This window comes from Ursus arctos, unplaced genomic scaffold (genome assembly GCF_023065955.2).
Source record: "Ursus arctos isolate Adak ecotype North America unplaced genomic scaffold, UrsArc2.0 scaffold_4, whole genome shotgun sequence".
Taxonomy (NCBI): Eukaryota; Metazoa; Chordata; class Mammalia; order Carnivora; family Ursidae; genus Ursus; species Ursus arctos.
The window spans coordinates 37531298-37543740 of record NW_026623056.1 but is presented as its reverse complement, the minus strand read 5'-3'; the positions used below and the strand labels follow the sequence as shown (position 1 = coordinate 37543740).

At 37.1% G+C, this 12443-nt stretch overlaps 1 protein-coding gene across 44 annotated transcripts in view; it reads right to left on the bottom strand.

The window, feature by feature from the left end:
• The window catches only part of ZBTB20 (zinc finger and BTB domain containing 20), a 780933-nt gene that overhangs the window by 417725 nt on the left and 350765 nt on the right, over positions 1–12443 (bottom strand). For 4 of the 44 annotated variants that reach the window (XM_026493685.4, XM_048215048.2, XM_057306653.1 and 1 more), the window contains exon 1: positions 4943–5403. The exons of the other annotated variants lie outside the window; for them this stretch is intronic. The gene's annotated coding sequence lies outside the window, so the exon portion shown is untranslated. Of the gene's footprint in view, positions 1–4942; positions 5404–12443 lie in introns of those variants that run through there. 44 annotated transcript variants of the gene reach the window in all.

Below are 12443 nucleotides of genomic sequence, written 5' to 3'. Positions count from 1 at the left end.
ATTTAGATTTTAGTATATTTTGATCCCCGGAGGTTAGAGCAGGGGGTAAGCTAAGGAAAAGGAGAGCAGGTAGAGAATGTGTGTGTATGCGAGGGGAGCTTGGAGTGTGTGCACTTGTGTGAATTTAAGCACCCTGAATTTAATGAAGAAAAATGTCATTATTCTGTGTTTATATATCTTTGTGTGAAACAAGTACTTTTCTCCATAACTGGAGTTTACATAGGCTCTATCGTAACACCCTTTGAGAATTCCTTTAAACATCAAAATGGATTTTTCCAAATAAAAAATCCCATGATTTAGCTTTATTAACATCCGAACGAATGTTTCCATTGATTTGTCCAGAAGAGGGAACCGAGTACGGTGTAGAAAGCAATCTTTTTCATGATGATCGGTAGCAATGTTTCCCTTCTATCCGAAAGCAAGCTATAGAAACACAAAGCATTAGATATACACCTAGATAAAAATAATATTGCAGAGTCCAACTGGTATCTGAGAGGTGAGGACAGGCTGAGATGGACTCCTTGGCTTCCTTCTGTCCAAAAATTTTCTGTTTCCTTATTTCCTATGGTTACCACCATGGAACATGTTAAAATCTCAGTAGGGACTCTGTTTCAACTTTTCCTTTCAAAACACAGTGAAAAAGCTTAATGGAAAAAAATGTCCTTCCTATCTCCATGCCAGGCACAGTGTAAGATCCACAAACTTAAAAGCCAGGCAAACAGTCTTTTATGTGCCCCAAAGCTCCGCAAGTGACCTAGTGCTACAAAAATTCCCAAATAGGCATGTGACCTGACTAATGTGTGCTGTGAGATGAGTCAAGGAAAATGGAACCATCTGTACTTTTATTGGACAGTCAAATAATTCCTCTTTGTCCATCCAAAAACATAAGTTGTATATTTTAAGGGAGAAACAAGGGGAGTTTTTTCAAAAGGGATCTAATTTTTTGAACTGGTGTTATAAAATGATCTCAAATGTATAACCTAGTCAACACAGGTAAAGACAAGCAAACAGGCTTAGAAAAACCATGGCTGCCGTTAGAAATTGTCATTAAGGCTTCTTTTAGACTTTACAGGAAGAAATCAGGGGAAATGAAGGGAATTAAAACTGCAATCTTTAAGAAGTGGGGTGTGGATACCCTTCCTCCTCTGTGACAAAAGCTACCAGTGATTGAACTCCTTGAGTGGGTGATGGCAGAAAACTGGAAGGCCATGTTTTTGTACATGTTCACAAAGTTTTTCCATTTGTTTCTTAAACCTATTTGTCAACCACACATCATACCTCTATTACCCCATATGGAATTTCAGTGGATTTGTTCTGTTTTTCAAGTTTTTAGTATTGATAGGAAGGAGGAGGACAGACTAGTAATAGTTGATAAAATATAATAATAAAGACTGAGTCTCAAAGACTACGCCTAACAAAACATGTATATTTAGGGAATAAAAGGGCAAGACGGACAGGAGCAGGATACTATGGATAAGGCAACAGACAAGCATTTAAATAGAGAATCCTAAAATACCTGTTCTCCATTTAATAAGTTAAACCCCCCCCCCCGCCCACTGTACAGATAAGGAAATCAAAGAACATTGTAACATTCACAGCAGCTAACATGTAAATAGGTCCTTACCACAAGACAGGAATTACGTCAAACATTTCAACATAGTTTCTCATTTAATGCTCACAAATATCTTACAAAGCAAGTGTTATAGTTGACAGAGATTAAATAACTTGTTCAAGGTTGCAGAGTAACAAAGTAGAAGCACCAAGATATGAATTCAGATCCCTCTGATTTCAAAATCTAGGCTCTTAAACACTAGGCCAGTAGTTTTTAGCCCAGATTACATACTTGAATCATCTGGGAAGCTTTTAAAGACTCTTGGTGCTCAGACCCTACCCCCAGAACTATTTATCAGAAATTCTTGCACGTGGGGCCCAGATGCAGGTGTTTGTTTTGGAGCTCCCCTAGATGACTGTAATGCACAGCCTGGATTGCGAACCACTGCTGTGCTATCCTGCTCCCCGTGAAGATCAGCAGACCCATGCCAGGATGAGGTAGCCCTGGAAGCAGTGTCCTCAATCTCCTTGCAGTGGCTTTGCCCCCTGCATCACCATGTATTCCTAGCCACATCCGTTCATCAGGACTATCTGAAGAAGTAATATACAGGAGGAAACTTTTCAAAGCATTGTCACAGCAGATTATGGTCATAAGTCCACCAAAGAGAACCTGTTCATATCTATCTATGGGCTATGATGAATGAACACAAAGAAGACTCAAGTTTATTACTCTTATCCCCAAAATGGAAGTATAAGGCTGGTTTTAAAAGCCCTTCATACCAAAGCAAGTTACTAAAATTTGGAATGGCCTCCTCCCCTCTTTTCACAAATCCAATAAGAATAGCTACTAGATCCAAGGGGAAAAGATCCAATTACCATCCCTTTACAAAGCTATTTCACTCAGGATCTCAAGGCAACTGAAAGTCATTCAAAACATAAAAGTAGTACAAGTCAAGAAAAATGTGTGTAATAGAAAGATAGTAAGATTTCAAGTCAGGGGTCCTAGGTTTTTGACTGTACTCTGCCACTTTACTGCCATGACTTGAGACACTGGGCCTCGATTTCCTTTTCTGTACGTAAGCTACATCTCTCTTAGTGATTTTAAAAGCGTGGTTCCCACCAGCATCATCTGGAAATTTGTTAGAAATGCAAATCATCAGTCCCTACCCTAGACTCAGAATCAGAAACTCTAGGAGGGGGGCCCAGCAGTCCCTGTTTTAACAAGCACTCCAAGTGATTCTGATGCATCCACTTCCACAGGGCTGTTGTCTAAGGATAAGAAGAGATGGAGCATACACTTGTTAGTTTTTATTACTGTCTGCTTAAGTCAAAAATCTCAAACTCTCTCACAGAAATATATAGAGAAATAATGTTATAGCCTACATTAGTTAGATTAATAACCTCACTTCTGAATTTCACTTTGAATGTGTAGACGAGGAACAAGTCAACCAGAGGTTATGCAATTAGCTTAGAGTCAAAGAGAAAGCAAGGAGTAGAACTGAGAAGGAAACCCCAGAGTGAACTTGACTTTAATTCAATCAAACTGTTCAGGTACCAACCACGCACTTTCATCTATAATCACAATGAACCTTTTATAAACAAATCTCGATCTTAGCTTAAAAAATTTTTTTAACAGTACCTTTTCGAATTTTAAAACGGATTGACTTCTATGATTCTGGGCTAGAGGCAGCTCAAGAAGCAATAAGAAGTCATCAGCTTTCCACAGTGAGAAGGTGCAACTGCCCAGACCCCTCCATGTGTGAAGTGCAGACCTTACTCCCCTTGCTCACCTCCTATTTCTGATCATTGCAATGATGGAAACCATGATAAATAAAAGTGCATAGCTAGTGGTTGGGTTCAATCTGTAATGTTTCTATAATTTCTATAATTATTTCTGTAATGTTATTATTTGGATACTACAAAACATAAACTGGATTTTAGGAGATGCTTGGGGATGGTTTTCTCTCCCACGCTTCTGTCAGCAGTACTCTATCTTTTTACTGTAATTTATCTGATATAGCTACTAAGATGCTTGATACTTTCACATGCAAGGGTGCAGAAAAACAGAGAGAGCGAACGGGTTGTTAATGAAATTCTCTGATTGTAAAAAGCACTTTGCAATGATCAGGTGGTAAATAATAATAAGAGGAAATAACATAAAGTGCCTAGATGCCACAGCAATAGTCACTATATAAATGCAGAAGAGATCAGACATGAATAGAATTTGCATTTTATGCAGCTTCTGCAAGTGTATATGGAATATACAGTTGCTAATTCTTCCATAATACTGGCAAAATATTGTTCAAAATCTATTCTCACTATCTCATCACTTTAAATGACATCATATAGAAACACCCATCTGTCCTAATGAAATGGGGAATGTGTTAAAGAGGCTAGAGAAAGAGCCTCTGTGAGCACATGAAAAGCAAAAAAAAAAAAAAAAAAAGAACTCAAATAAGAGGAGAGAATGAAGAAGAGGGAATAGTAACAGTGGCAGGACAGCTTTGGAGACATGCGCAAAGGTGATCTTTGAGAAACATGAGGAATAAGTAACTCTGTTAATGTATGGCAGAGTACCTACAATGAAGATACACGACGGTCAGGGAGCAAAAATACAGAGCCGTGCTATCTCTTTGCTGGGCTGTTGTTGCAGTAGTGGTTCTTTTTAAATGGAATGGGGAGAGGGGAGTGACAAGTATGGGTTTTTGTTTGTTGTTATTATTGCTGTTTAGTTTAGCTCTATCACTAACACCAACTCTGTACCAGGGTTTTCCAACAGTTTCCCAACCTCCGTGCTTATCATGAAATTGCCTTCGATTTTTCACGTTATTTTCCCTTAGTACTTGTTCATAACCCAAGGCACATTCTTTGGGAAAATTAAATCCCAGCCCATGGTTACTCTACTTTTGAAGACATGGAGAAGATGCTAAGAGATGGGGAGGTTCTCTTAGTCATGGGGGAAGAGTCTGATTAGGATTATGAGAAAGCAGAGACCTTGATAAAAACACCACTAGCCAAACAATACTGAGCAGTGAAAACTTAATCAGCCAAAAAACACAGTTCTCTCCCTTCCTTTGTCCTCTCCCTTTGTCAAATAACAGATTGTTTCTAAAATCTTTCCTGTCTCTGGTCTTAAAAAGCAGGATTGGACTTGCACATACAGCTATATTTCAAAATATCTCAAATTTCCAACTTGGAAGAAGACACATAAACTTTCTCAGAGAAACTCAGAGAAAGCAACTCTGCATATTCACAAAACTTTCACTTACTTCTAGAATAGAACAGAAAAATGGAGAGAGAACTACCAGCATAAGAAAGGAGCAATATTATTAATAATGATATTAATACGAGGACTTGGGATCCTAGAGCATGTTTTAGCACAAAGATTCACCTGTATTAAGGGAGACTCCAGGACAAGGAGGTCGTTACGGTTATAGTTCTATCTTCAGGATTCAGCCAAAGTCAGACTCTCCGGAAAGCTGTAAATGCTCTCAGAACAGACTTTTGTAATGAGATTGGAACGAATGCTGGGACCGTGGCATAAAAGCATCTTCCTGTCCCTTGTTCTAAAAGTTAACTATTAAACCATATGTTGTTCATCCTGATTTGTTTTACTCAACTCTAGAAACAAGGACACTCTGATCAGATTGCCCTGGGCAACTGAATACCTAGTGAAGCCTTTTTGAAGACAGTGTTCTTCCCACCAACCTTACCCAAAGGGCTTCTATTATCAATTTTGTGTTACTGGTGAAGGAAGGAAGGAAAGTATCTTTTTTTGAAGAACAAGTTCTTTCTCTCCCTGAGTTTTCTGCTCTTTGGTACATTCAACATTTTAAGTACTTGATCTCCTTCCCACCCAACCCCCATTCCCTTTTTTCTACTCTAGCTTATTCTTTTAATTATTTACAGACTTGCTTGTCTGGACACTTCGTTTTAGTAGAAGTTGGCTGATTTTTTTTCAACACCTTTTAGTGGAATGCAATAATAGACGCATAGAGAGGGAATCGGTCTTAATGGTATTTTTAGTTGTTTTTTTTTTTTCTTTTCTGTGACAGAGATCTTCTCCCTTTATTGATTTTCCCCCGTGGACTGTCCACTCTACAGCCTGAAATGGCTACAATGGTGTCTGAAAAATTGGTTGTTAGTCACTGTTCAAGCCATTTTTCAAAACGGCTCTTGTAAGCCCCATTTTACTCTGCTTTAAGGAGGGTTTTGTTAGGGCTGGTTTCATTTTCTTTGAGGAGTCATGCTGGCAGAGAAACACAGTCTAGAACTCTGCTTTTAAATGTGGCATGATTGGGATTATAACCATATTGAATCTATATTCAAAATGTATTACATTGAGCCTGTGCAGCTAAAAGGAAAAAGAGGTCATAAGTCTTCAAGATTTTTCACAAACATGAACACCAAGGGATGCAAATGCTAGAGTTCACAAGCACAACATGATACCCCATTGTTGGAAAGATACTGTCTTATGTCAAAATGCACTGTGGGGGAAGGACATCTACACGTGGGATTTTCCTCCATATTTTTAATAATGGATACCTGGGAATATGCCTTATGTCTATGTAATATCTACTCAATATCACATTTGTGAAAATGATACAAACAGCATGACAGGAAGCCCATTTTGAAAACAACTGAAAATATCTCTTTCCTATGCTCATCTTCTAAAACTGTTAATTTTCACTTAATCAGGACTCCGTGCTTTCCAGAGAAGAATAAAATTTGAAGAATCTGGGAACTAAGAGAAAGGGTGAAAATAGGCAAAGGTATTCTGATTTATAGAAAATGGCAATATTTGTTTAAAAAACCAGCATTTGGGGCCAAGTTTTACAGTGAGTATCGATAAACATAATAAAACTTTCTGAATATTCAAAAAGTAAAAGAATGAATCATCTACCACATTTTAAATTTAGAGTAATAAATAATAGTGAGGACACAAATTGAAATTGACAATGGCTCAAATTTGAGAGAAGGACATTGAAACATTCATTGCCACTGGAGGAAAGGTGAACATGAGAGATACAGCCCAGGAAAAACTTCTTGATGTATAATCCAAAATTCAGCATCGTATAATAAAGTTTGTCTGTTTTTTTTTTTTTTTCAGGGAAGTATTTGAAGAAAGATTATTTTGTGGTTTTTTGTTGTAGTTTCTTTCTTTTCTTTCTTTTTTTCTTTCTTTTTTTCTTTCTTTCTTTCTTTCTTTCTTTCTTTCTTTCTTTCTTCTTTTTTTTTTTTTTTTTTTTTCTAAAATATCATTCTAAATTCTAGGGAAATTTCAGGAGCTTCTCTTAGAAGATCTGACCCAGATGAATTAAGTGGTTGTGGTAAAGTGATAAACTCAGCCAATCTTTGCTAAGCCCCAAGTCCCTGCTTAAAGCAAGTTTTGGGGCTTAGAGTGCAAACCGGTACTCAGTGGTCCAACTGCACAAGCGCAAATTAGAAAATTAGGTCTATGGGGCGCCTGGTTGGCTCAGTTGGTTAAGCCTCTGACTCTAGGTTTTGGCTCAGGTTCTGATCTCGTGGTTCTGTGAGATGGAGTCCAGAACCGGGCTCATGCTTAGCAGGGAGTCTGCTTGTCCCTCTCCCTCCCCCCTGCTCCTCCTCCTACTCTCTTTCTCTCTTATTCTCTCTCTCTCTCTAAAATAAATGAATAAATAAAATCTTAAAAAAAAGAAAAGAAAAGAAAATCAGGCTTGAGTACCACCCTGGAAAATAAAGATTCTCAATCTGAAGGGTAGTCCTCCCATTGCTTTACTGTATGTGGAAATCGTGGCTAAATTATATATCTCTATTTTCAGTGAACCTAAGGAAAAAACAATGTGCTATTTTTTTGTATATATTTTCCAAGCTGTGAACTGTAAGAGGCATCTAAAAGTAAAGTGATATTAATGCCTCATAAGAGAAACATATAGAATGGTGATGAGTGGATTAAAAATGTTTTAAATGTTTGCTTTGTAAAAATGTTAAATACTACTAGCACTACTACTATTACTACTACTAATCCTTTCAGAAAGTTGGTGGGGAAAAGGTCCGCAGAATACAATTGTTGGGAAGAATCAACGGATTTTAATTTTGGAGAAAAAGATGAGGACAAGACACAGAAGGCCTTTCATGGGAAGTCAAACCCCCTGGTCTACGAGAACTAGTAATAACCTGTCTCCTAAAACTAAAGGAGGCAGTAAAGAAAGCTGCCTGGACTCCTGTGCTTCACCCTTCTGGAGATCCAAGGAATCCATAGCCTTGGGTTCATATTTCAAATAAATTGATAACACAGTAAAATCTCATCATCACTTTGTTTGCTTTGATGAAATCGGCCATGCCCCCAATTAAATTACACTACAAACTTCTTTCCCACTACCAACAAGGTAAACATAAAACCAGACACAAGCATTCGGTAATGGAGAAAGGATGGGTTTTAGAGTCTTAGAATCTTGAGTTTGTATCCTATTTCCACCCTTTAACAAGTCATTTAACCTCTCTAGGTCAAAGTTTTCTTATCTGTTAAGTAAAGATAATGGTACCTATCTCACAGGATTATTTTAAGAATTAAATGTAAAATGTTTGGTATGGAGAGGTCACTCAGTAAAAGGCAGCCAAACCACTGCCTGAAGTAAAATCCAGATAAAACATATTTGCCGGGACTATTGCTCTGGGAGGTAGATCTGCTATCCATGCTACAAAATTCACGAAGCTGAGATAATTTGGTCATTTTCACATTACTCTTTAGAGTTTTTTTTTTAAGTGACATTTCCCAAAAGTCAAGCTAACTTGTGGTTATATGGAATTGCTGCATTTAAAAGGGGGCTTTCTTCAGTTCATAAAATTGTGTATCTGGTTTGTTCCCCCAAATCTGTGATCATAGAGACCTTCAACCATAAAAGAGTGACAGTTAGAAAACCATGTTTCTTAAAAGTATGGTAGGAAATGAATGCAGATGATCAGGATGACAGGAAGTGCCCCCAAGTCAAAGCAACATGGAGAAAAAATCTGCCCTGCAGATGAAGAAGAATGGAGTGACACTTGAAGCACTTGTGAGGAACGGAGGAGTAAAGAACAATATCGAGTCCTAGAAGACTGTTAAGAAGTGATCGAAACTCTGACTCTGAGGTGAGAGATAAGGATTCAAGAATACATACCTGTGGGAAGAAAAGCAGTGAGAGCAAAATTCCTAGGAACTGAGAAACATTTAGGAATAAAATCCTTAAGTGGATGTTCCAAGGTGGTGCTAGCTTCAGAAAATACAAATATTGATGGGTTAAATCAGGACTGAGGAAAATAAAAAACCAAATATGGGCAGCTCAGAGGGAAAAAAATAGGCAGCTTGGGACTCAACTGTCATCACAATTCATTTGTGTTTCACATCCCACTGTTTGTGACATTAACAGAATTTCGAATTTAGCAATGAACTATTTTTGTATTGTGAATCTCTGCAGCCATTTTCCATATGTAGCTACCACTGCAATGAGCAATAATAGCCTTTTGATCTTTAAAATACTTCCAATTAAAACTATTCAAATTAGGGGTCACCTTAGAGTTTCTCACGTTAATTCACTTTTTCTTCTATTTGAAGTGGAGTGTTATCCCTGCTCTTTACTTGCATCAAGTCCAAATTATTTGACTATTTTAGTAACAAATCCTTCGGTCTCTTTCACTTTTATTGTCATTTTTTTTTTCAAAAGATAAAGTTAGTTTTAGATTTTTGCATTCTATTTTCACTTAACTAGAATAGCTAAAGCAAATCTTTGCATGAAGGCATTTAAACAGGTAAAATTTACTCACAGAGTTCCTACTGTGTGTCAAACATTAAGCAAGATGATTTTAAGTATTAGTGTTTTTATATTAATGAGTATGAATTACATGTATATAATTCATACACACACATACACGGGGAGATAGATAGATAGATATATATATATATATATATATGATGAGTTTATATTCATTGCACACAGGGCTTTTATGTCATCTTCTTTTTATTGCTGTAATTAATGGATATCATCTATTGAATATCAATTATATTCCAAGAACTCTTGTAGGCACTGTACACACATACTGTGTAATGAGGCCACTATTGCTCCATTTTCCATCTGAGGTCTGAGACACAAGAAATAGCATATCCATGAGCATATGATTTGAATGGTGGAGGTGGTAACCAAAAACATGGCTGTGCAACTACAGAATCTACATTCTTTTCACTATGTAGTTCTGCCTACAGGCAAGCCTACAGTTTTAGAAAGTTACCATAATGTGTTGTCAAGATTTCACACAACTGCTTTGTTCTCATACAATGTTATTCCACTGTGTCCTCATTCTCTTAAAATCATTTACACTTCCACAGAACATCTACACTGACGTTCACATGCCTTTTCTTTTTAAATGTAATTCAATTTAAAACATCCTTTAAGCACCTACTATGTGGCACATGCTAGGCTAGATATCTTTGTTCACTGTCATGTTAAAATACAGATCTACAATGTAGAATCTTTTCCTTCCTGAAGATGCCTCTTTAGCTAAAATTGTATTTCTCCTCCTTTTCTGTCACTGATGGTCTAAAGAAATGTGGAACCATGTGAAAAACATGAGCTTTAGACTTAAAAGTTCCTTTTAATAAAACAAACCTAGTTAGTCACAAATTGTTGAAACAAAATCTGTAACATGAAGGTCATTTAAGGCAGATTTAAACATCATTTCTACCTAGAAACAGAAAATTAGTCTGCATAATGTCATTTATCTACTGAGCTAAATTGTATTATAATTTTCAGCTATAAACCCAGATTCTTAATGTGTGTCTCAAAGATGATATCTCTGACCTACCCCCAGTAGGAAATGTGTTTTGAGTTGTTTTGTCAGTATTGATAATGGAGTTGCACTGGACAAAATATATTTTCAGCAAGTTTCCTTGGTAATGAAAATAATTGTAATAGTAATAATAATAATAATAATAATAATAATAATAATAATAATAAAAGCATCATAATAATGATACCATTTGGTGAATACTTTACTATGTGCCAAGTACTGTGATTAACACTTTACATGCATTATTTTATTCATTTCTCAAAATATCTCATGAGGTATACACTATTAATAACCCAATTTAACAGAGAAGGACACTGAGACAGGGAGAGGTCAAATAACCTGCCCAAGATCACACAGATGGAGAGGAAGCAGGGCCATACTTTGAACCCAATGAGTCTGTCTCTCACACCTACATTAGGTGTGGGTAATAGCAGGTGCTATGATGTGTGTGCCCGAGAACACTGCATTTGTGCTGTCCTGTCTACATCAACTAGAACTGGGACCCAGCTGGTTTGTAAGCCCAAATCTGAAGACAGCTAACAGGAGTTAAAATTTGAGTTGCTGCTATTCATACTGCCTGCTAATTAAAATGCTCCCTTCTGAGAAGACAGTGGCTGGTTGGCATAACCCTAGAACATAATATATGTTCAAAAAAGGATCTGATAATGTTAACAATGGTTTCTCTAAGTGCTGAGCTAATAGGTGATTTCCCTTTCCACCCTCTTTTTAAGAAAATATGTTGTCCAAGTGTCCAAAATATTTTCACCAAGGACATATGGTACTTGGGTGAGAAGTAAAAAATTAGAACTTTACTTTAAAAAATTCTTTGTGTTTTGTTTTACTAGTAGGGTGTTAGTCTCAGTTAAATAATGCTTCCCTCTGGGAAATCTTTCTAGTTGCTCTACTCCCTGATCTATTCTAGGACAGTACTCTTTACTCTGTCCTCTATAGAACTTTATGAAAGCCACATACTACTGTTAACTGTTTGTCACCTATCTTTAGTCCCGTGAAGACTGACTTCATAATTTATTTACCTCTTAGACTCCTAGGTATCTAGGGTGACTTGCATTCAGTTCATTAAAAGCCTACAAACAAACAACCCAGAACACACTTACACACACACACACACACACGCATGCACACAAACAAGCAAAAAAAATGAAAAATAATTATCTTGTGGTTGACTGCACACTCTTTGGTCCTTGCACGTGTCTTGTTTCTCCCTTTACATTATGTGCAGGTCTCCATGAAAAAGCGCTTCCCACAAGAAGTATCCTAAATTGACTGGTCTGTTCCCAGAGAAGTTTATGAATGCATTAAGGTACACACACACACACACACACACACACACACACACACACACACAAAAACACATTATGAAATATCATGAATATAACTGGGAGTCATGGAAAATACAAGGAGGCAATGTCTCAAAATGAAGCATATTTTTATCTTTATATTACTTTACATTTTACATTTAGTAATTTTACTTTCTATCCCCAATATACTCTACACCCTAATATAAACTTCATGAAGGTATAAACTTTGTTTTATTCACCACTATATCTTGAGTTCCTAGAAGAGAACATGGCGCTAAATATTCAAGAAGTGTATGTTTTTTAAAAAAGGAAGAAAAAGATATAGAAGTTCTCACAATATTTCTCATATTGTTCTGGAAATAATAAAAGGGGTGGGTGTTTTCAGTACTCTTCCAGAAAAATATGAATCAGCAATGAAATTGCAAGCTCTCATCCTGTTCTTCAGACCAACTACCAAATTCCTTCATGTACAATATGTCCCTGCTAGCTTACTGATACCCAGTTCCTGGAGCTACTGAGTACTAGCTGAGAGCAGCTTGAGAGTCTCTATATTTTGCCCTACCTGCCAACTATGGAGGCTGCTGCCATGTAGACTCCAGCACTTCCTACGAGTCAGCTGAGCCCCGAGAGGGGCAATGCAAAAAGATACAGAAGTTTTCCTATTATCAGGTACACTTGCTAACACCTCCTCTCAAAGAGGATAGTAGTAACAAATCACTGGGTGATGATGATAAAAATGGAATTAGAAGGTCCCAGTGATGCCTCCCA